The sequence below is a fragment of the Thunnus thynnus genome, chromosome 24 (assembly GCF_963924715.1).
Source record: "Thunnus thynnus chromosome 24, fThuThy2.1, whole genome shotgun sequence".
In the NCBI taxonomy this organism is placed as follows: domain Eukaryota; kingdom Metazoa; phylum Chordata; class Actinopteri; order Scombriformes; family Scombridae; genus Thunnus; species Thunnus thynnus.
In genome coordinates, this window is record NC_089540.1 from 5,759,796 (window position 1) to 5,783,081 (window position 23,286).

Consider the following 23,286-nt stretch of genomic DNA (forward strand, 5'->3'; position numbering starts at 1 on the left):
AAAATGTGTCAGTGTTAATATGTATTTTGAAATGTCAGTGTTCTGCAACCCTTGACATAGCCTCAAGCAATGCACAATTGCTGTATTCTGAGTCATCTCTGATGGTGTGGTTGCAATGCTTGTGATGCTATCAGTCTCTGTTAGCTGAATAAAATGATTAATCCTTACTTTTAGCCCTTACGAAATGGTATCATGGACTGTCAAATATGTACAAGCTACAAATATCTCGGCACACTAATAATTGCAAAAGGGATGTTTAAAGAGTTACCATGGATATTGAGATGCCTGAATAAATTAGAGCCATAGCTGATTGGACTGAGCTCAAACCAGTCGCTGTGCTTCTTTTCCACAATGGATTTGGCACATTAACAATTCTCCGTCTCTTATCGAGGAAACATGTCCCCCTGCCATTACATTAAAATGTTGTCCTGGCTTCATGGCCTTAAGGCAGAGAACCAGAGATGTGATGGAATAGATTCCTTACTCAGCCAAGCTCCTAGATGTCTTTGGGGGGTGGAAACCGAGAAAGGACCATCAAATGTGTAATTCAATTTCCTGAAAAGATTGGTATATACTTAGCCCCGATTAGCCTAATCAAAATAGCGCAGGACAGAGCTGAGCCAGGGGGGATAGGCTTAGCTGATTGTAAATGATGACCTGTAGGTGTTAGTTCAGTCAAATTAGTCAAACTACGTCGCACTATGTGTGGGTGAGCTGGTGCATATGAGTTAACCTTCAGCGAAAACACTGTCAGATGGTTTCTTTCTAATCCCATCTTTACCTGACAAGATCTCCTCAAAAAACCTGAAACTCAGATCAAAGAGTTTAAAGTGGAGATGACTGAATAACAAGAGCATCCAAATAGGAATACCAGCAGGCTTCTATATTTTAAAGATGTCACACTACCCAATCACTTGACAGAAGGACTGATACTCTGGATTTTTAGAAAAAAACCCTACTGTAAGTGGAATCTGGGAAGGATTTTATAACAGAGCCATGGCTTTTGCCCCTGCAAGAGTTCATATATCTGTCTCTATTTAACTGTCCTTGAGCTAGAAAGCTGTGGCAAAGTGACACCAAGTAAAAAGTACTCATGCTGTGTGTACACATTGAGTGCTATAGAATTTAAGCTGTTGTAAAGGACTATAAAAAAAGCAGTGCCAAAGAAGACACTTTAGTGAGTAGTTGCTTACAAACTTGTCCACCAAGTGGCACTACAGGCCTCAGAACTACCTCTGCCACACAGGTGAGGCCTGAGTCCCATTTTTTTGATAAATTTTACATCACATTTTCTGTTGCTTTTTAGCGGGTCTAATTCGACGTATTACAGACCGGAAATATGATTCATATCAATACCTGGAAATGCATTTCTAAAGATGCACTAACCAAGAATCTGAATTCGGTATACTTGTCAGTTTGATTGGCAGTGGAAATGGCTGTCTACATAAAGAGCCATGCTTTCATTTCACATTGTGAGGTGTGTGCACTGTAGCATTAAATAGGCCACCGACACAAAACGGGGACCACATAAATCCCCCTGACATTCCTGCGGATGGAAATACAAATGTTTATTTTTGATGGGGAAAAAAACAAACAGCAAATAAAATCCTTTTTTGTCAAGGAGAGTGGGCAGGCCTTACCTTGGACTGGGTATTTCTGGAGCCTGGTTAAAAGCAGCGTCTGAGTCGAGGGTGGCTACAGATCTAGTAGCTTTCAAGGCCGTATCACTTGCTGGAGAAAATGTTTCTTAGTACCTCATTCAAATTATTTAATATGTCTGAATGTTCACCACTCTGTCCCTCATGGTCACAGATAAGAAAATGTTTATTAAGCCATCTGCATTTCTTGATCTCATGTATGCATCTTTATCAAAAAGCCATTCCCAGAGAAGGAAATTGGAGCTATTTTTCTGTGAATGTGTTTTCTTCCTGAGTTTCTATTTAAGTTGGAGATTTACGAGATGTCAGGGTCAAGACCCAAATCACTGCTGCTTGTGGGCATGTGCAGTCGTTCCTGCTACCTTATTAGAGAATTTCCTGTTCTCCTCGCATCGTATGTGTCAGTACTCTTGTGAAATTTCAGATTTGTCAAGATATCTGCACCTTTTGCCCCGAGACAATTTGGTATCTATTTCCTCTACGTGGCAAATGAAGTGATTGTGATTCAGAGTGGGCCTTATGCTATCTTTTCAACGTTTCATTAAGGTGGTTAAGAGGGCGACAGGGAAGCAGTGGGAGGGATCCAGTGGAGATGAAGTCAAGGTGAACCCACATCACACACAGAAACACATACTTTTAACATAAAGTACTTTAAAAAATAAAGTTTTTTAATATAGTATTATTAAAAACAATGTTTACAAAGCTCTTTACCAATAGTTAAGCACCAATGAAATAATAAAGGCAGAGATAGAGGATAAAAACAGCATACAGGCAAGCTGACTTAAAATTCATCTAGTTTGCAAGTCTTTGCACCTGCAAAGCATTCAAAACATCATAGTGTCAGCAGATACTTAAGTGGCAGTCAGTATACAGCCAGCTAAAGGTAACTGAGAGATCTGACATCGATTTAAATCAATATAAAAACCTGTAGGGTATTTATTTCTAAATGGGATCCAAATGTTCGTTGTCTCAGCCTGTGGAAGTGTCACTTGAAGTGGAAATTAGTGCAAGTTCAAGTGTATAAGCTGAAAAATGATGTCAAAGTGTTGGACGGAGTGTGGGCATTGAAAGCAGTTGAAGTAAATTGTGTACGAATAGTGGAAGTGGTGAGAGTTGGAAGAGCTGAAGATGTTTTTTTGTTGTTATTCAAAGGTAAAGAAGTGAACAGTAAGAGATGAAAACAGTTGAATTGTCATTTATGTCAGCAGAAGAGAAAGAGATGAAAGCAGTTGAAATGTCAGTTGAAGAGAAAGATGAAAGCAGTTGAAATGTCAGTTGAAGAAAGATGAAAGGAGTTGAAATATCAATTGAAGAGAGATTGAAGGAGTTGAAATGTCAGTTGAGGAGAAGGAGAATATAAATAAGAGTTTAAGAGTATTCACTGTTGAAAGTGAGTACACTAATTATAATGTACAGTGTTTTTGTTCTCCAATGCCACAGTATCATTGTCATGTTTCTGTAATATCATTGATAGTTCCTTTTACTTAGGGTCATTAGAGAGACTTGAACCTGCATTCTTGGCACAAAGCCTGCAACACCGGCAGGGTTAATCCTTTCAGAAGACAGGAAGGATAGTAAGAAGACATACTGCTCTTACATCACACTTTGTGTGAAAAGACTTCTTTTAGTGCCATTGCAGTGTAAGATAATTAGAAACACTAAGTGGTCTGAACATCGGTGGAGTTCTTTCAATTAAAGCCAACCCTCAGTAACTGATCTTGACTCCATACACTGTTCAGCTATATGACTTTAGCACTCACACATGTTCACAATAATACCCCAGAGAGTCACCATCACTTAAGGCCTCACATCGCTCCAGTGAAGAGCAAAGAGGGAAGTATTGCTTTCAACAACAGTTACCAATGCATGAGTGCTGTAGGAAAAGCGTTTTTTTTATGTAAGACACGAAACAACATAACAGAAACAGAAAGGTAGTTACTAGCTGCTTATTTACCGCTAATTAGCTTGGTAACCACAGCACAAACACAGCGAAGTAGGCTTTACAGGCTCTAAGCAATCTTTCCAATTACTGAGCTAGAAAAGCCCATTGTAGCCAAAGTATTCCCAGTGAGTGTTTGTAGTACTACAACCCTGTTACTTTTTAAAAATCTGTCTTCATTCTCATTTGATTTCAGTGTATGCAGGTTAGTTCCTTTGAGATTGGGATCGCTTTCAAGGGAGATCTGGTCAAGACCACAGCAACTCATTTAGCTATATACAGAAAAGTCATTAAAAACAGGGAGAGAAGAGAGCAGTCAGTAATTTTGCAATATTTTTTCTCGGTTTCGTTATCAGTTGTCCTAACAGCTGAATAAAACTCAAAATCATTCTGCTTGCCTTGTGATGTCCTTCCAGTTAAAGAATACCCAACAATTATTCCAGGCTGTTTATCCTGCTAGGTCTTCTTAACACTCACTGTATATAATTACATTCCACTGTGCACCTAAATCTTACTGCTTAACAGACACCATGGGATCTGAGGAATCAATTAAACTGGATGCACTCCAGAGTTTATACTGTTGTTGCATTTACTCTCCTTACAGTCCAGTCTTTACAACTGTAGTTTTTGTTGCAGATGTTTGAATTTGTCAGAGTATGTGTGTTGCTGCTCCATATTTGATTCCGCCTTAAACCGTTCTGTGTTAAGCTTTTTTTTTTTTTTTAATTGGTGGAAGTGTAACAACAATCACATGCATTTTCCAGAGAAAATGTGATTGCTGCCAGATGTTCCTGCTTCCAGCTGCTGCCCTACATGTTGACAAGATTGATTAAGCTCCTCAACATAAGCAGATAAATCTTGATTGCATATTTACAGGTAAAATAACAGAAAGACATTTCAGTCCATCAAAAGTTGAATATTCAAGGTGTAACCACAGTACTCCTGGTGACCAATTGCTCCCAAACTTTCTTCCCCCAACCATAAGCAATGTTTAAACTGTTTTACCTGCATAAACCTAATCATACCTTTAAAAGATAATGTAGGTGATTGTCTATATTTTTCTTATTACCATCAAATCTAATATGCAGAGCTAAACCAATAATGAAGTACTGTGCGTGTATCCAAAGCCTGACTTATCTTTATGCTCCTCTGTATCTCTGCTCCAGTTGGTCCAAAATGTGGTTGCCGGACTGCTAACTAATACACAATGTAGGGCCCACATCACACCAGTGTTGGCCAACCTACATTGGTTACCAATAGAATGCAGAATTGATTTTAAAATTCTTTTAATTACCTACAAAGCACTACACGGGCTGGCCCCACTATATATATATGTGTCCCCTGGCCACAGCAAGATCATTGAGGTCTACTGACCAAGGCCTTCTGGCTGTCCCAAAATCTAGGCTTAAGACCAAGGGTGACCGTGCTTTCACGGTTGTGGCCCCCTCCCTCTGGAACCATCTTCCCCTAGTAATAAAAAATGCAGTCAGTCAATAGTTTTAAGAAGCTCTTAAAAACTCACCTTTTTTGTAACCACTTTATCTTGTAATGTGTGATTGCTCTCCGTGTTGCTTTCACTGTTTTTATCGTTGTATCTGACTTCTGTGTTGTTTTTATGGTTTTATTGTTTTTATATTGACATTATGTGTTGTTAAACTCTTTATTTGTTTATCTATTTTTTATTTTTTTTTTATTCTATTTTATTTTTCTCTCAATTGTTTGCATTGTACAGCACCTTGTAACTCCTTCACCATGAAGATTACGGTCACGTTAGTTTGTTTAGAAGAAGCTTAAAGACTAAGACTATAACAGCGATTACATTTTCAGTCTCTGGAGAGCTTCCTTATAAGGCGACTTCGTGTGGAACTCATAACAACCTCTTGACTTTGTATTACATTGTAAATTTCTCAGAGAACTTCTGACATGATCACTGTTAGTCTTTGGAGCCGTTTCTAAACAAATGAACATCCCCAAAACTCTTTGTGGTGAAGGAACATGACACCAGAAAGTCTTTATTTGCTTGAGCAGGCAGAGATGGGGAGATGGAGACTGGCTGGTGTTAGGGCTGAGGTGAGCAGGAGGAATCTGGGAAAAGGTTTGGCAGAGGGAATCCTGAGGATGAGAGCTGACTTGGCGGGCTTGGCAGGCAGACGAGGCGCGCAAACAGGCAGGTAATCCTGAAGACAGGGAGAACAGGTGTAAGGCAAGCTGCAGGTGTGCCAACAAACTAACTAACTAGCAGACTAGTCAGGAAGGCTGGCAATGAAATGATCTTGCAGGCAGAGAAATTAACTGAAACAAAACTAGAAGTGTGCAACAAACCGTGAATGGTATGACGATCTGGCAGAGACTGGCTGTCTGTGCAGTCTCCTTGTAGTGGAGTGGTGATGGCTTGATGACAGGCAGGTAAGCTGATGCCAGAATGAGCAGCAGGTGTGGAGGGAGAGAGAGACAGAGAACAGACATGTCCACCCCACACACAGAGACAGACAGGGAGGCAGAGGAAAAACACCAGGAAGACACGGCTAGGCTGGGATCATGACACATTGATGTGTTCTAAATAGTTTCTGGACAACAACGGAGGTCTTGTAAGTAGAACTGATTGTCAGAACATTGTTGGTTTGGCTCTGCACATGAGGTTGTTAACAATAAGAAAACTATAGGAAATCAACAGCCTTATCCTTTCACCATATTCTATTTGCCATAATTGCAATCTTTCCCTAACCTTACACATATTATAGTTGGTATGTGCTGAAAGGGTTGAAAATTTTACAAAATATTTCAAGATCTCTAGTTATCTCATGTCTGTTTTATTATAAAGTCACAAATCACAACTTTGCTTCAGAGGCTTTATATGATATTCTCTACCCTTAGACCCTTGATTCTTGTTACAAATACTCAAAACATTTGAGCATTCTTGACTTTGTCAAACCAATGCTGAAAGCTGATAGGGTGATTACAGCCATGAACATGAAATTATGTTAGATGATATTATACTGTCATACAATGATGAAATGTGCAGAAGTAAATCAGTGTAATGATCACAACACTGTATTCATTACAAGGTGAAGTGGTGGGTAAAATAGTATGAAATCATATCATCACTAAATACCCTAACCCTAACCCTACAATCATTAAATCATTGCAATTGCAGAGTGCATCCAAAGATTATTGCATTTTATGTTGTTTAAGTGATGGTTGGCTTATCCAAATATGGTATGTGCCAAGTTGGGTTAAAATTCTTTGAAATATGTAGAGGAATATGCAAAAAACAAACAAACAGAAACCCTGGGAAACTCATATACAGAGATGTTTTTTCTTCTTCTACACCTTACAGCTCATCAGTTATTAGCCAAAACCCAAAGGCTGCATAGTGGCACTCATGGTTACTTGTCTGAACATGTTGAGCATCTGACCAGGGGACAGTATGATTTCCTTAGCGAGTGTAGTATTTGAGATTTAGATGTCTTTATATACAATCATAAACCTTTGTACGCTCCCATAGACGAGTGGCAGCAATCACACTAATAAACACTATAAAGTTGTCATCTTTTAAATTGTTCCCCTGCTATGGCCTATTAACTTTTTCCTTCGTTTTGTCAGGTTATTAAGTTTAACTGTTTGTTTCTTTTCAATCACACCTTCTCCAGTCAATTTGTGACAAACATACGTGAGCTTGTTCCACTGCTTATATGAAATATTCGGTACGCTCCAGTACACATACACAATGTGAGAAATGCACAGATTATTGATGAAAATTACACACTTTACCGTACTTTTATTGATATATTATAATGCTAATATATTCTTCCACCCCATGTAAGACAGACAGTCATGTTCCCAAAATTAATTTAATGCACCATCGTCGAGAATGCACAAGGTCGAATTCCTCGCAGTAATGACTGTCATTGCAATCACTGAACCTTAAAATTATGTGAAAAACAAACCTTTGTCAGCTCAGGCATCTTGGTTGCGTGCCTGGTGCTAAAATGACTATTTGCTATCTGTTTTTTCGTCTGGCTCCATTCCTCTCCATCTGACATTTTTTGAGCAAGGGAGCTTCACTTTAACCAGTGCCAAATTTGTGGATCCTGCTATGCACTGGGCATTCTGCCGTAATCGGAGATCACAGTGGGTTTGGTGAACCTCAGAGACATTTCTAACTATTCTCTACTTATCTGAGAACAGGTTGTGATTTTTTTCAAAGAGTACAAGCAGAGGCACATGGTAGAAAATCAATTAAGCTCTCTCTATTGTTGAGTTTATGCTCAACTTGACCTTGAAAAGTATTTTTTCTTTTTCCCGACTTGTGTTTCTATAATTGATTTTATAAGTAAAGTGATTTAATTAATAGACTGGTTTCCTCATTTTGAGTTGCAGCAGTAAAAGCAAAATGTTCCAACTATCAAAACTGCCAAAGTCAGAGTTAATTAGAGCACAAATTGTTGATAATTCCCTCCTGTGTGATTGTTCAGACATCTGTCTTGACAGAACGATAGGAGTTTGAGCACAGAGGAGGGTACAAAGTAAGAAGCAGAAGTTTAATTTGAGTTTTATTGTTTAAACATTACAGCAATGCAGTGCTGTCAAACTGTTTCCTCACAGATTTAGCAAGCGCAGCACTATTTTATTTTTGTAGAAAACCTAAATTGAAAGCAGTAAATAGGATTAATTCCTTTTATTCACTCATTTAACACAACAGCATCGAGTGTCTGTAGTCCTGCAACGCCGGCTGTGCCTTTTACACAGACGTCAATCCGACAATGTGACTACCTTTGTTGCCGGCTTAATGGCGGTACAACAGTGACCCGCTATTCTGTGTTTCTATCTTTTACACACAATGATGAGGCGGAATAACGGCGCAACATTACCGTCTTGAACAGTCTGTGTAAAAGGGGCTATAGATTAGATGTGTCGCTCACTTTGCAGCTGTACAACTGAAGCTATTTTTGTAGTCCTTTTTGGAAAAAAAATATGGAATTTGCAAATATTCTCTATTTCTTAAGAAGAGCCAAATTATTAAGATATGATCACACAAAGTTTAACTATCTTTAACCCACATAAAATACTGTAGTGTTCCCTGAAGATTTAGTGTCACTTTAAAAATGTGGTAAATAGAGAAATTACATGCATTCTTTCCATATTTGTGTAAATAATATTAATCAGAATATTTTTTTTAATGTACAGAGAGTGCCCTGCTTGAGTCCACATCCATTTCTTGTGAAATGGATGTCAGGGCTGATTGTCCCTCCGCTGATTTCATCCTGAAGGGCAATTATATCTGTGCATTATCATCTTAAGGTATCAACGGGCAACCAGGTATGAACTTCTTTCATTTAAATTATGCCTGGCCTCTTCCTGTGCTGTGACATTTCACATATGCCGTCACAGCAGGTAAACAGCACAAGCCTCTATTGCCCAGTATCCACTAAATCTTTGCAGAAAAACTTGTTTGGTTCAAAAAAAAGGCTTTACATTTACATTTCATTTTCCTAAAAAACAATGTATAGACTCATACAAAAGTAATCCCTCTCAATCATCACTTATGACCGTGTGGCCATATATGGATCTACAGAGGCTCTGCCCTGTATTTTCTTATTATTTTACTGTGTTCGGGATGTTTCTTGGTGTCAACCTTTGGGCAGTGGGTGTGTAGCCCTGGCACAATCACAGTGTGCAGGGTGTGAGGTCAGGACTCGTAGTGTAGTGACCAGGTTGCATCACTGTCTCCGTCTCTCCTCTGCTCCGCCGTGCTCTCTGTCTCTGTGTCATGGATATATAAAGAGCTGCAGGTCTGTGTGTCTGTTTGACCGAGGGTGGCGCTGAGCTACACACATGCAGGGCAGAGAGGCCACATCGGACAAGATGAAGCTCTGCATTCACACCAAATCCATCAATGTGGCACCTTCCTGCAGGGTTGTGCGGAGCTTTGGGTGTGTGGGTAGTTGTGCTTTAGAACGTAACCACCATGAAACAATCAGATAATAATGTTTTATTTATCTGATTCATGGCTTTGTTCTCGCCAGCTCTCCCGCTGCTCTCTCTCGCTCTCTCTAGCTTGCTGGTTGAGACAGTGAGGAGGGGCCAACTGTTGTGTGTTTACAAACACCAACTGTAAATTCCTGCATAGTATACCTTTAACCTTTGACCTAAAGATAGTCAGCAGGGTTCTGCCTCAGGATCTCATGCTGTGCGCAGAATCATAATCTATCTGAAAAGATAACTTGGGGCCAGGCCCTGCAAAGTTGTAAGAATAATCAGCAAAACCTTGGAATCCATTATTAAACAGGAAACCAATGTAGACATCCTAAAACACTGGAAATATATAGTATAATGTATAATCTAAAGCATCCCTACAGCGTTCACAGTACAAGGATCATGTTAAGTCTTTGTGGTTTAGTTAGGTAAACGGAGCAAGTAGAGATAAAAACATGTATAATCCTCTCTGTCTCAAGCAGAGCTCTGGGAAGCTCACTTCTTTCTCACTCAACACCTCCAGATTTTTAAAATTTTCCAACTTGTAGTCTTCAGCCCCAACTGACTAAGAACTGTAAAGAGACTTTGATGTATTAAATCGGCAGAGTTCCCCTTAAACAACTTTATTTTTCAGATTTCTGAACATCCAGTCCTCAATGTATATGAAACAGTTCTGAACAGAAGACAGTTTATTAGCTTAATACAGCTTGACAGACAAGTACAGCTGGGTATCATCGACATATAATGAGAAGTAATGCTACATAAGTGATTTGGGGGTGCATTAAAATTGAGAATAATAGTTCACCACACTTGATCACACTTTCGGTCGGACTCAGAGACAAGCATTTGAAATGATTCATGTAGAAATCATGTTTATTTGGAAAGATGTACAAGGCACACGCAGCTTGCCCCGATGTACGTTGTTTTGCGCAAGTCCTCATTTCCTTGAATTTCTATAACAGGGATCACAAGTGCAAAGTTAGCATGACCCATAGAGCCACAATGGTCATATTTATGAGAAATATGTCACATTGAAATAAACCGGATTGATCCTTTAAGTCGGGGAGCATTAACAATGAGCACTGGTGGGGGCCTTCATGACACTAACGTTTGTTGGAATAACTTTCTAACACTTCTGTATACGGTCTTTCTCAGGAAATGGTTTAGAAGCTGCATTAAGAAATGAAGGATCAGAACCAAATGTTTTTTGAAGAAACAGAACACTGGCAGTCGTGAAATACTTACCAACACAGCCAGAAGACAGAGAACTGTTGACAACTGAGCGCAAATTAGAGTTTATAGATTTTTATAGAATTGTAAAGAGAAATTTGGCTGGCGCGATGTCAATGGTGCTAGTAGATGGTTATATGTGTGAAATCACACTAAATCTGTCAAAGTTTTCTACTTTTCCACTTCTTTTCAGCTACTCTACACTCCTTTCTTGGCAACATATAATTCATTTAAAGGGACGTATTGATTGATGATTTTTTTTTTTATTTTGGGATTATTGTGGAATCTTATTAGACAATAGAGTTAGAGCTGTAGCGGTATTGATTTTTTCCTTACTGTGCAAATTAGCAAAACCATTCAAACTGTTGTGGTGACTGCCATAAAAAAATAATTTAAACCTCAGATGTTATAAAATAATTGGTTCCTTAATGCCATATTGGCCTGAATATGCGAAATGTAAGCGACCCTGATTATAAGATGACCCCCACCCCCACTTTTTGAGCTCTTTATCATCTGTCACAGTGGTATTTGGCAGCTTGACATATTCCGTTTTTGCAGTAGAGACATCGGAAGACACTTTGGACTCGTTTTCACTCGTCATGAATTTATTTCCTCCATGACAGAAAAACACGTTACATGAGCCTTCAGAAACTCTTGCAGGTTAAACTGGACAAACGAAACACTTTTAGTGCTGACTGACTCTAACACAGTTACTGAAAACAGACTTTAAGACATTCACTAGCCTAGCAACATTAAGGCTACAAACAACCCATAAAGCAACACTCCACTTTATCCATTGAAAAAGAATATCTCATGTTGTGAACACGCAATTGTCTAGACCCTGAATATAAGACATTTCTTCAGACGTATTTCCAGAAAAAAAAAAAAACCTTCTTATATTCAGGCCAATATGGTAAACTTTTCAAATGCATTTATTCCTGTAGTAGTCTACTCTTTTGGCCTCTATACTCTAAATGTCTATCTTTATTTAAGTGTTGTCATTAAGAGGCTGACTTTGCAGAAGGAATATTGGTTGGCATTCGGCAGGCACGTCGTTCTTTATGTCAAGTCTGACAGAATAACTAATGTCCCATCACTCAAGCTGCTCACTCAACGGTGAAGTGGTGATCGGCTTGACTCTGCGGCGGTCATGACATTATTGTGTTACCGTGGTAATGCCGTAACCACGGCAGCTCTATATAGAATCAAGATTTTTGAAGTAATGTGATAAATGAAGAACAGGACCTGTACAACACACTATAAATGAGAACTTAAAACAATCTTTTGTTAAATTTAAGCAAAATTTGCTGCATGTATACTATTTTACTGCTTTTAAAAACAAGAGACATATTCACTATTTTGCAAGATATAATTTCAAATATTTCCTAAGTGGTTAATAGCTAACCACAGTTCACTCCAATTTTTGCTGCTTGTATAACTGTGAAATCTTTGGCCATCATAGTTGTCACACCTCTATTAAGGATGTCACATGCTGCTAACTGGCATCCAGTGTGACAGACCTACCTTCGAAATTATGATGTAATTTCAGAGTGGACAGACCGGATGCCGTATCCTGATGTTTCAGGTTGTACTTCTATTATGTTCCCTACCCGCTGTGTATTAAATCCCATTCTGCTCTCAGCGGTTTTCTGATTTATTTAAAGATACAGCGGTGTTACTCACAAGCTCTGTCTCCGTTGCCTCGGGTGCATGTCACCCAGCTACAAACAAGCCCAACCAGCCTACAACTTGATTTAACCCTGGCACTCAATTTCACTATCATCTAATCTGTGGAGTCAGGTGATGATGGGAGGCTCAATCTTGTGAAGCTACATTCTTAATGGTACATTTCACTGTTGGCACACATGCTAACATGTGTGACCTCGAGCGAGAGGGAAAGTAGTTAGAGAGGTCATGGAAAGGTCAAAAAAGAGTGTAATACAGGGCAGGAAAGACAGAGAGATGCTGTGGGTGAAGGATGACTGTATATCTTTAGACCTTCATGTGTTAAATTTCAATCATGAGCGCTGTAGCTTGAGTGCTAAAAGAAAAAAAAAAAAAAAAAAATGTCCACAACCGTGCATGCATGTCACGTACTGGCACAGTGCAGTACAAGCAGGCAGTTGTTTCTCAGATTCTCCTGATCCCAGATAAACTTCCACTGCATGCACACACTCTTACAGTTACCGAGTCTGCAGTGTGACAGCCACCTTTTAAATATGTGGAATGCTTTCAATTAAAGCGTGCTTCAGAGCCGCCTAAGTGGGATTTATGGTGCCTGGCTTCATCAGTGTGTGTGTGCGCGCTCCGGGGAAGGATTAAGGCCCATAGCACAGTTTTAATCTCAGATACAGATTATGACATGGGTTTTCTACGAAAGGCTTCACTACTGTAGCTTTCACATACTGTATCTCTGTTGCATTCAGGATTGTACGTGCGTACCTTTCATTTGTCTAGAGTGCATGTGGCATACAAAAATAGGGATTCTTTTAACACAGTGCACCGGATTTCCCTAAAAATCCCTAATTTTGCTAATTCTAAGAGTATGCATACGCAAGCTTTTCCTGTCTGATCAAGGGCCTCGTGCACTGTGAAACTGAGAAAACAATCGAAATAGAAGGAATTACATGTTCTTTTCTTCTTCACTCCCACTAGCAAACACCTAGATGTGACAAAGACAGGAGAGGAGTGGAATAAGAAAGGAGTGAAACTTCAGCTCGAACTTCAGCTCTTATTTAACCCTTATTAACACGTTCTTGTTAGCAGGCTCTTGCAGCAGCCTTAGGGAGAATATTTTCACACATTCACACAATCACAGCTGGGAGCTGCGCTGTATTACCAACCACTTGACTGTAAAACCCGAACTGATTTTGACACTTTATCTACCAGTTTTCAAAACTCTACTTTTCATTAATATACATTATTGTGGTTGCACCAGACTTGCTGTTATTGTTGAATACAATTTGATTTATTCCTCTTACTTTTCCAAGCTGCTCTTATATTATATTGTACCTGCTGTTCTGTTTTTCTGAGCAGTTCAGTCAGTGTTTTGCCTTGCTCAAAGGCATGTCAGAAGGCGTTTAAAGCTGCGGAGAGTGTTATTCATTCTGTCCACCTGCTTAGGTTTCACCTGCCACTCCGGGGCTTCAGACCAGCAATCGTCCTGTCACAAGCCCACATTTCGAACCCTCAGGCTCCCAAGTCACGGCCTATTTCCTGAGCACTTATACAGATTTGCTGGTTGGATGGAAGTGTACTCAACAGGCTTTCAGTGCAGGCTGACCTACTGGCTCCCATAGCATGGGCAGAAAGCTTAGCTAATGGTCTGTTTGCTAAGCCAAAGCTTGGAGGACATGTTTAGTGATTCCCTTACCTGCCGTATAGGTTATTGATTAGCATTATGTTTCACTGGTTTATGCTGTAGTTTTATATAATTTTTCTGTGCAGCATTGGTAGTGTAGTTTTTTATTTATGTTTATGTTATATTTTTATATGGATTTTTGGTGTTGTGTAATAGATAGAATACATAATTATCTTGACTTTTTTAACATACAAATTTGGGTCACACTCTCAAATTTTCAGTATATATTACATATATATTGTCTCAATTATATATTTAGCCACAATAGTGCTGTTGTTGTACCCTATATGTAATCCTCAGTGCAGGATATGACAATACTAACGCCCAGGTTTTATCACATGTACAGTATGTTAAGTATGTATATATGCATGTAGAAATGTAGAACTGCATACATACAAACATGCACAAAGACTTGAACACAAGCACATTCTGCACACACTGCCATTCCCACTGCGCTTGTCAACACAAGTGTGTACTGCTTGACATTTTTTTATTCCACCCACATCCCTTCAGTCACTCCTACACACATACACACACACATGCACACACACACACACACACACAGATTCCCAGGTTGTTTATCATCATAGCACAGTCGGAGTCGGTTTCATTTCAATCCATCAGGTGATTTTTTTTTTAAAAACTGCTCAAAAGCATTTAACCATCAGAAATATTGGCAAATCTGCTGACAAATCGCTTAAAATTGATTTTACTGCTCCCAGGTAGTCTGCATCCCTCCATATCTGAAGTGTAAAGGCACACAGTGGGTTGCTTTAGCCTATATATGTGTACATGAGCGCACAGAGCTAGTAATAATCTGTCGGCTATCATCACTGTCAGCTATGCTGTTGTGGAATCCCTCTGGGATCACACACGCACGCACACACACACACACGCACACACACGTACGCACACTCAAAGGCACTAGGGATGAGTGCCACAGCTGCTTGGGAGAGACAGAGAAGACAGGGGATTACTAAGGGTTACCCACTGCCATTACAGTATGCATGTGTATGTGTGAGAGAGTGTGTGTGAGTGTGTTTCTGTCTTTATGAGGCTCAGATGTCCTCTCAAGAATAGGAAAATTCAGTTTGTCAATTTTTCCAGTCCTTGCCTCCCTCCCTCCCTCCCTCTTTCTTTCACTCTCTGCATGTGTGTGTGCATTATGTGTGAAAGACCTTGACCTGTTAGTGTAATGTGCATTCTCCCAAACCACCTCTAACCATCCATCAGTGATATTATTGCACAGCTCTTCAGATAAACACCTGATGAGATGAAATATTGATTTCCCTACCACACTCACACTCTCACACACCTATACACAGTGCCCTCCCACCTAATAAACGTCTAACCTCACAGCCTATATCATAGCTTCTGTGTACTTTAGAGACGTAGAGTACACAGTTAAAATGATTTGCTGGCTGGTGATTGCGCTAATTCATCACTAGTTTATCTCTGGTTTCCATATTTCTCATAGAGCAGACAGGAAAACGATACATTTGAAGATGCGTTTTACTTGACGAGTTTAAGTGTACTTGAAGAACTCTTGAAGATTATTTTTCTGTATATTTACCAAAAACGATATGGAGTCAGTCCTGGCTAGCTTTTAAACCCACTCACGCAAAATCAGAGCCTCACAGAATTTGCTAATTTTGTGTTTTTTTTTGTAGATTTGGAAAAAAGTTTTGACTGTGCGGCCCAACATATCCTATGGGAGTATGGACTTCTAGGACACCATGTGGTCTCTCTAAGCTCTGAGTAAGAGTTGAGTGTCCTTGGTGTGAAGGCAAAGCCTATTTAAGGCCACCTTGTCTTTTCCTCTTTCTCCTTGTGACATTCAAAGGTGCAGCTTAGGTATGGATAGAGTTCACTGTTCGCTGACATTCGGGTGGTATCTGCTCTGTGCCGATGCCACCGTCCTTTTGGCTTCAACGAACCGTGATCACTGATGTGCACTGGAGCAGTCTTTTGTTTGGCTTAATGTGATGTGGATCAGCACCTCCAGGTCTGAAGTCCTGACTCTCGCTCTGAAAACGGTAGTAATAGTTCAGGTATCTCGGGGGTTTCGGTCATGTGTGGAAGCAGCTGCAGTAATGCGGATGTAGTACCGGAGTGTGGCGGTACCTTTGTACTTGTTCAAATATTGATCCATGACATGCTGGTGGGTCTTTCAGCTAACTTGGGTCTCCCCAAGGAGACGGTGGAAAAAGTTGGACCTTTGAAGGTTAGCCTGCTCTGCTAAGCCTGTTTTCACTGCAACCAGGATCCAATAAAGATGCTAGAAAGGACTGAAAGGGTGCACTATATTATCATAAATACATTTTAACAAAACCCTCCCCATCTCTCTTTTTGGTACCACAGGCAAGCAAGATGTAAAACCATTTGTGGATTGTGCATTATTGGACTTTTAGGCCACTGTTGACTTTTGCCTGCTATTGGATGTTCCAGTGTCTCTCTGTCCTTGTCCTTTCTGTTTTAAGCTAAGTCAGTTGGCTTTTGGTGCTTGCTTGTGGTGGAAAATGGGGTAATTTTGGGTGTGAACTCACCAATATGTTGGCTCCTGACACCAAAGCTGGTGCAATAAGTCCGTAATTATCACCAAGACATCCAGATTCCTCTCAGAGCAGTTCACTGGCCTGAATGAACCACTATACTGTTTTAACAAGTATATACATGTATCTTTAAGGGACAGAAATTCTATCATTGACGCACCCATATATATCGTACTTATAAAATAGATACACACATATTGATTAAGTACTTAAAGTGACAGCACATTGAGCGTCTCCACTATTGCCTTTTTAAATGCATGGCTGAAATATATCCAGTATTGACACTCAAGATGGATACACGTTGCTTACCACACGCTGCTTACATGACACCTCTCAACCCCCGTCTCATGCTGTGTCCAACAGCTCACGTCTTGCTAATGTGAAAATGATTCATTCAGCTGTATTCCAACTACTGTAGTTCATACTTGTATTCAGATTGAAAAAAACAACAGGCTGTACTAAACAGGCTGTACTAAACAGACCTGTTTACCCTCATTATTAACCTTTTTAGCTTGTCTATGCTAGTCAAAGCACCACAAATTGCCTTGCACCTTAGAGGCCGCACTGAGACCTTGGAGTCTATCTTCTGTACTATATGTTCAAAACATGTGTGTGTTTCACACGCCGGCTGCAAAATTAATAGCTGCAAACTCAATGTTCTCGATTTGTGTGGGGAAAATAAAAGGTGAAAGAAAGCTACTGTTGAAGAAGAACACCCTTGTGGATTCATGTAGAACACATTGAGACACCTCACTTCCACTTCAGGGCCACACTGTCAGCTCCCAGGGGAGCTATTCTGTAACTAACCTCTCACCATCTGCTCAAAAGGTGCAAAGGTGCATAAAAAGAGAATTTTTTTTTGCATTTTGTAACAGGAAGCGATTAGACCTTCGATTATTTCCACTATAACAAATTTTAAGTTAAAGGTACCCTGGGGAGTTTTTGACTAGTGGTATTATGGCACAGTGTATTGATATGTCATGTTTGTATCTTGTGCTCTATTAGGATAAACGTGAGGACATGCACTTATACAAGCAAGTGGGTAGCACAGTCCCTTTTCTGATAGTTTCATGGTATTCCGCTAATCGACATTTGGTGGGGTTGACGTGCCAAGAAATGTTGAATTCAGTTAAAGGCAGGGAAGAAAAAATTGGGTGGTTGCTATGTCATTAGCTTAGCTGCAGTTTAATGTTGAAGACTGGTTTAAAACTTTGCTTTCTGGAATAAATGTGTGTGTTTCTTAAATGTGCGTTGGCCTCTTGAAGGGCAGCAGTAACAGTTAACAAACACAACCCTCACATATTATCACCTTTCAAGTGATATAGCCAACTTGTTGGCAAACAGTTTGTGTACACACTAAGCAGACATGGAGCAACATTATCATTCATTTGAAGTCGGGTTTTCCCTTTCACAGTCATTTGATCCATATTTAATGTAAAAATATTAAGCTTTAAACTCCATTGTTGTATCCTCAGAAGCTGCTGTTTAAACTTCGGACTAAAATGGTTTGTCCTGTAGAAATGAGCTGAATGCCACCAGAAGTCCCCGTGAGTGATTCAACTTAAACCTGCTGTACATGTAGCTTCACTGAGCTTTCAGGTCAGAACATTCAGTAAACTCAGCTGAACCCATAAACTGCAGCTAAGCTAGATAGATGCTGAGTGACGCAGCAGCATCACCGAACGGTTTTAGTGAGAAACCCTGAATATAAACACAACCGTGTGACAAGAAAGTGACAAGAAGCCTCCTTCTTAGGACTATTTGCAGCAGTGTCAGAACATCATGTTACGTTCTGCTTTGCTACAGAACTTAAACATAGGTCATTTTAAGCTGTTTGAAGACACAGCAAATGCCATAATCAAGAAACCTGTGAGCAGAGCACCAGTCAGCAGCTGTTGAAGCCTTCTGTTTATATAAGTTGTTGAAATAAGCGTGTAAGTCCTTACAAACCCCTTAACTGGATAAATATGAAGTTTAAATGAATGTATACTTTGCTCACTCTGAGAGGATGGTGCTGTTTGTGGTGCGAGCTCTCCAAGGTGTTGCTTTGTGACACCAATAAGGCAGACTGTTGCTCCGTAATGAGCTGAGAAACTGCATCCCACTCGTTGGTTCTCCGGTGGCCAGAGAGTAACAGGCCTTATGCTTATTTTTGACGAGAACTGACGTGTCCTCTCTGGGAGGAAGAGAGAGGACAACAGAGTAACCGGACTATGAGTTCTGGCACAGGGTGAGCCGACGAGCTCATAGCTCAGATTAGTGTTTTCTCAGACAACATTCCCTCTGAACATTTTATTTATTTCCACGCAGATGTTCCAGGCATGACAAATACAGTCGCCCACTGTTTACTGTCTTGTATTTTCAATAATGCATTATTGTTTGGAGGATTCAGTAGCACCTAGTCAATTATCTTCAAGTGGACTTGACAGCGAGCATTTATATTTATAGTTTGGCCAGTATTTTGTGTTATTGCCTCCTTATATTATGAATGGAGGGTTGGTGATTATTCTAACACCTGTCGATATCCACTTGAAGTTCCTGTGCAGAGTGAACGGTGGGATTTATTTTATAAACTAGTCACGTTCTGTGCAAAATCTGGCATCTATACAAAAGTAATTGTTTCCTGAACGTCAGCTGAAATGTTTTTTTCTTTTTCTTTTTTTTCCCCCCCACATTGACTCATTTTCATTTTGGATGTTTTGCCACTTGTTATTTATGGTTTGGCTGGCTTTCATGGTCATGCAAGCCCAGGCAAAATAGCACATTACAAAGTTTTGAGAGAGTCGTTCCTGCAGACGCTCAGCTCCGCATGTAAGTGATGACTGCAATCTGTCTTTCCACTGTTGTTCGCTGGCTACAGATCAGCAGCTCGTGGCGGCTGGTGGAATCTGGTGGGCGAGTGAAACGCAACAGCTGATGTTTTCATGATGCAATCCCAGCATAAAGTGGGTAAGCACATCATCAGCAGCTCAACAGTCTCTTTTATTTAGTTGTTATTTACTCAGCAGTTCAGCCTGTGGGCACATGTGCATGACTCCATGGCTCAGACGAGGAATGCTGTACAAATGTTATCTGCAAAGGCATCAGAGGCAGCTATAACCTGTCACTTCAAGTTTCCATACCAAGAAATCCCAGACCTCAAATATTCTTTTAAAAATTATTGCTATTGATATGCATGTAAATCTAAAACAGATGGTTCCTTTTTTTTGTCTGTTTCCTTGTATGCAGTAGCGGCTGTTGCTGTTCATTTTATTCCATGTTTTATTAATTCCAAACAAACTGCAAATGTAAAATGCATCACTTCCTGCAAGCTAGAGGACTCTTTACAGGAAAAGAGTGACCAGAGGCAGGGAGTTTCAAACGCTGACCGCGAAAGCTTTTATGAACTGGATATAGACAAAATCATTATTGTTTTATATCAGAGGGTAGAAAAAGACACAGAGTGGCAAAATGAAAAGGTTTTCTCATAAAAGTTAAAGCTGCTCTTATCAATATTTGTATATTAAAAATGGCTCAAATGGCTACAAGTAATGTGAAAGAGGTTGCTGGAAGTGATGAATCCACACAAAATTGTCACCCCAAGCTGCATTTCCCCTCAGCTCTGCGGAGCGTTATAGTCTATTTCAGCTGTTGTTTTGGTATATGGCCCTCAAATCTACTGCTTTGGTTCACTCTAAGCAAAAAACCTCTGAAAAACCTTCTGAACACTACCTGCACAACAAGAAAGAAAGAAAGTTAGCAACTAGCTGGTGAACATAGTGAAGAATTTAGCAGCTAGAAGCCAGATTTTTCCTGTAGGAGTTGGTGGAGACCAAAACAGTGTTAAAAGGAGATGAATATTAACATATTAACATTCAACACATCTCCAAATGAATGATAATGTCACTCCATGTCTTTTAGATGTGTAACTGTCTCTTAACACATTCACAATATCGTCTTTATAAGGTGATAATATGTCAGTCCCTCCAAGAAGTTGAAAAATAAATAAAGCAGGTTTAAGTATGTTTTTACCAAGTAGCAACTACCACAGCTTGAGGCTGATGCGTGGAAGTGCCTTAAAGTGCAATGCCGCCGACAGTCGCTACATGCTGGCTGCAACTGACTCTCATTCAAAAAGCGTCAACTTCTCTCATGAAATACTAAGTTCAGTCATTTCTTTTCAAAGAGACATTATGGTCTCAATCACTAAATCTGCGCCCTTAAATAAGTGTGCTGGTGGTCATTCTGGAAATTATTGCTCCGTTAATAAGACTTGAAGACTTATAGTAGCTTTGATGTCTGTAGTGTGGGCGTTGATTGACAGCTGTGATTGACAGTTGGCTCACCTGCTGCTCTCCCTGGCTACGGGGCTCGCACTGAGTCGGACTGTTGTCGCAATATTTCCGTACGTTCAATGTTACTTGATACCTGCCATGTTAGCACAATTTAGTTAAAGTAGTGGGGCGTGTTTCCAGAGCGTGAAAGACAACATCCACACTCCTTATTCCAAAGATCCTGACTCCAAACGAAAAAGATGGCGCTGACTATAAGCTGCAACTCTGGGCTTCAAATTGGAACAAATGCAAACCAATGGGTAACATCACACCTCACTACACCCATCTTTATTTACAGTCTATGGTTTTTACAAATGTTTTCAAATCAGACCTCAAGGGTGTAACTGCTCAAATCCAAAGTGGTGTTGGGGTTCTTAAATATTCTGGATCTGTCCTGCAAAAATACAAAAACAAGCTTTCGCAAGTCAAGCAGCACACTGGAAACTAAATTAATTGGCATTTACGTTTCCTCAAGCACCAAAGCAGCATATGACAGAAACACAGAGTGCACCCAGTCATTGCACCGTATTCCAAAGGTTTCCAAATGGCATTTTGATTTGCATGTTTCCTCCTGCCAACAAGAATGACCAATTAAGGCATGTTGCACTCAAGAAAGACAGACAGTGTTTGGCAAAAATCACACACTGTGGCTCAACCCTAAGAAAATAAGCAATTAACACCTGCTCTCCTACCCTCACTCAACCCTCCTGGCTGCCAATAATTATTTTCAAAGCTCTTGCTGCCCCATTAAAACCAAAAATACAAGCATGTGCATATATGTGCTTTCTCTGCCTGTCTGTCTGACTGCCTCATTTTGTTGCACATAAACACATACACACACACACACACACACACACACACACATATAACTGGATATATAAAGAAAACCCTTTTCTGCTCATGTTCCGCCACAGTTTAACAGGCCAACAACACAGAACATGTTACAGCTAAATGTTCTGTCCCGTATTTTATTTATACTCTGAAAAATCCTCCAGCCCTCCAACAGCCACACACACACACACACACACACACCCAACCACAATGTAGGAAGGCCTCTTAGCTATTCCTGCTCCTTCCATTACGGAGCAGCAACATGGTGCATTTGCTGATGCACTACACTTAACGGCAGAAAGGTATACGTTCGCTCTGTTTCAGGGAGAAGTTTGGTGAAGACGTAGAATCATGGTTCACAGAATGAAACAATAGAGACTCTGGGGTATCATTGTGTTGTATGTGGCACATGTTTGATGCTGTGCAGAAAGTGCATTAGGATAATGAAATTGAACTGAAACCAAGGTAACCAACAGCCCTTTTAATATAATGTACCCTACCGCACTAATGCTGTCTTAATTTAGCCCGTTATTTTTTTCTTGAAATACATAAAAGAGCACAATCTTCAGTCAGACATTAGTAAACTACTGTAGCTGGCGACCGTGTTAGCAGTAAGCTCCGTCACAATAGCTCTCAGAGACACTTTGAGGTATGACAAGACCTTCACCCTTCAGTTTTTTTATGGATTAAACAAACAAGATATAACAGGCTAATTTGTGAGCTTTAGAGGTGCTGGTAGTTGGATTTTGTTACTTTGGGACAGAGCCAGCTAGCTTCATATTTACAGACAGAGTAGTGTTCTTAACAAGCGCATAAGAATAGCAAATAAGCTTCTCCCCCAATGTATCAAACTGCTCTTTTTAATGTTTTGCTTTTTGCTAAAGTCTCCTGCTTTAACCTTTTGGAAAAACCTCCACTAATACATATTTGCAGCATTGGCAGATTCACACAAATCAGGCAAGTCTTTTGTGGATTACTGGCCTGAAAGCTGGTTTGTTGCAGTTGATTTAACACCATCCTTAAACACAGCAGACTTAAGTGTCAGGCATGAAACTTTCAAAAGGAACATGAAAACTGTCCTCTAGTCGGCCTCAGCTATGAAGTTGCCTTTGACTTCAGTAAGCGTACTCACTGCCCATTCTTTTCATTTTGTTTCTGTGATGTTTTGGGCAGCTTGTTTGCTGGTGTGCCATTCAAAAATTCCCTTAATTCTCCTCTGCTGGAAGAGTAAGCAGATGTGGCAAAAAGAGTCAAGACAGACAGGAAAGGAGGGAGGAGGAAAGGGGGGATTGTACCATGCTTTTGTCTCTGCTGTTTAACAGCAGTGATGAGTTGATGTGGAGATAGACAGATTGATACACTTGATAGATCTAGATTAGATAGGCAGACAAAAAGAGAATAAGAGAGGCCTTTCTCTTCCCAGCTG

General features: G+C 40.0%; 1 long non-coding RNA gene across 1 annotated transcript; it reads right to left on the reverse strand.

Moving 5' to 3' along the window:
• Nucleotides 1–5,593: 5,593 nt before the first annotated feature.
• Nucleotides 5,594–6,306, reverse strand: LOC137177172 (uncharacterized). The gene is made up of 2 exons (XR_010925994.1): nucleotides 5,920–6,306; nucleotides 5,594–5,774 (listed from the first exon to the last, which is right to left on the reverse strand). It is a non-coding gene; the product is annotated as an uncharacterized lncRNA (long non-coding RNA).
• Nucleotides 6,307–23,286: the final 16,980 nt, after the last annotated feature.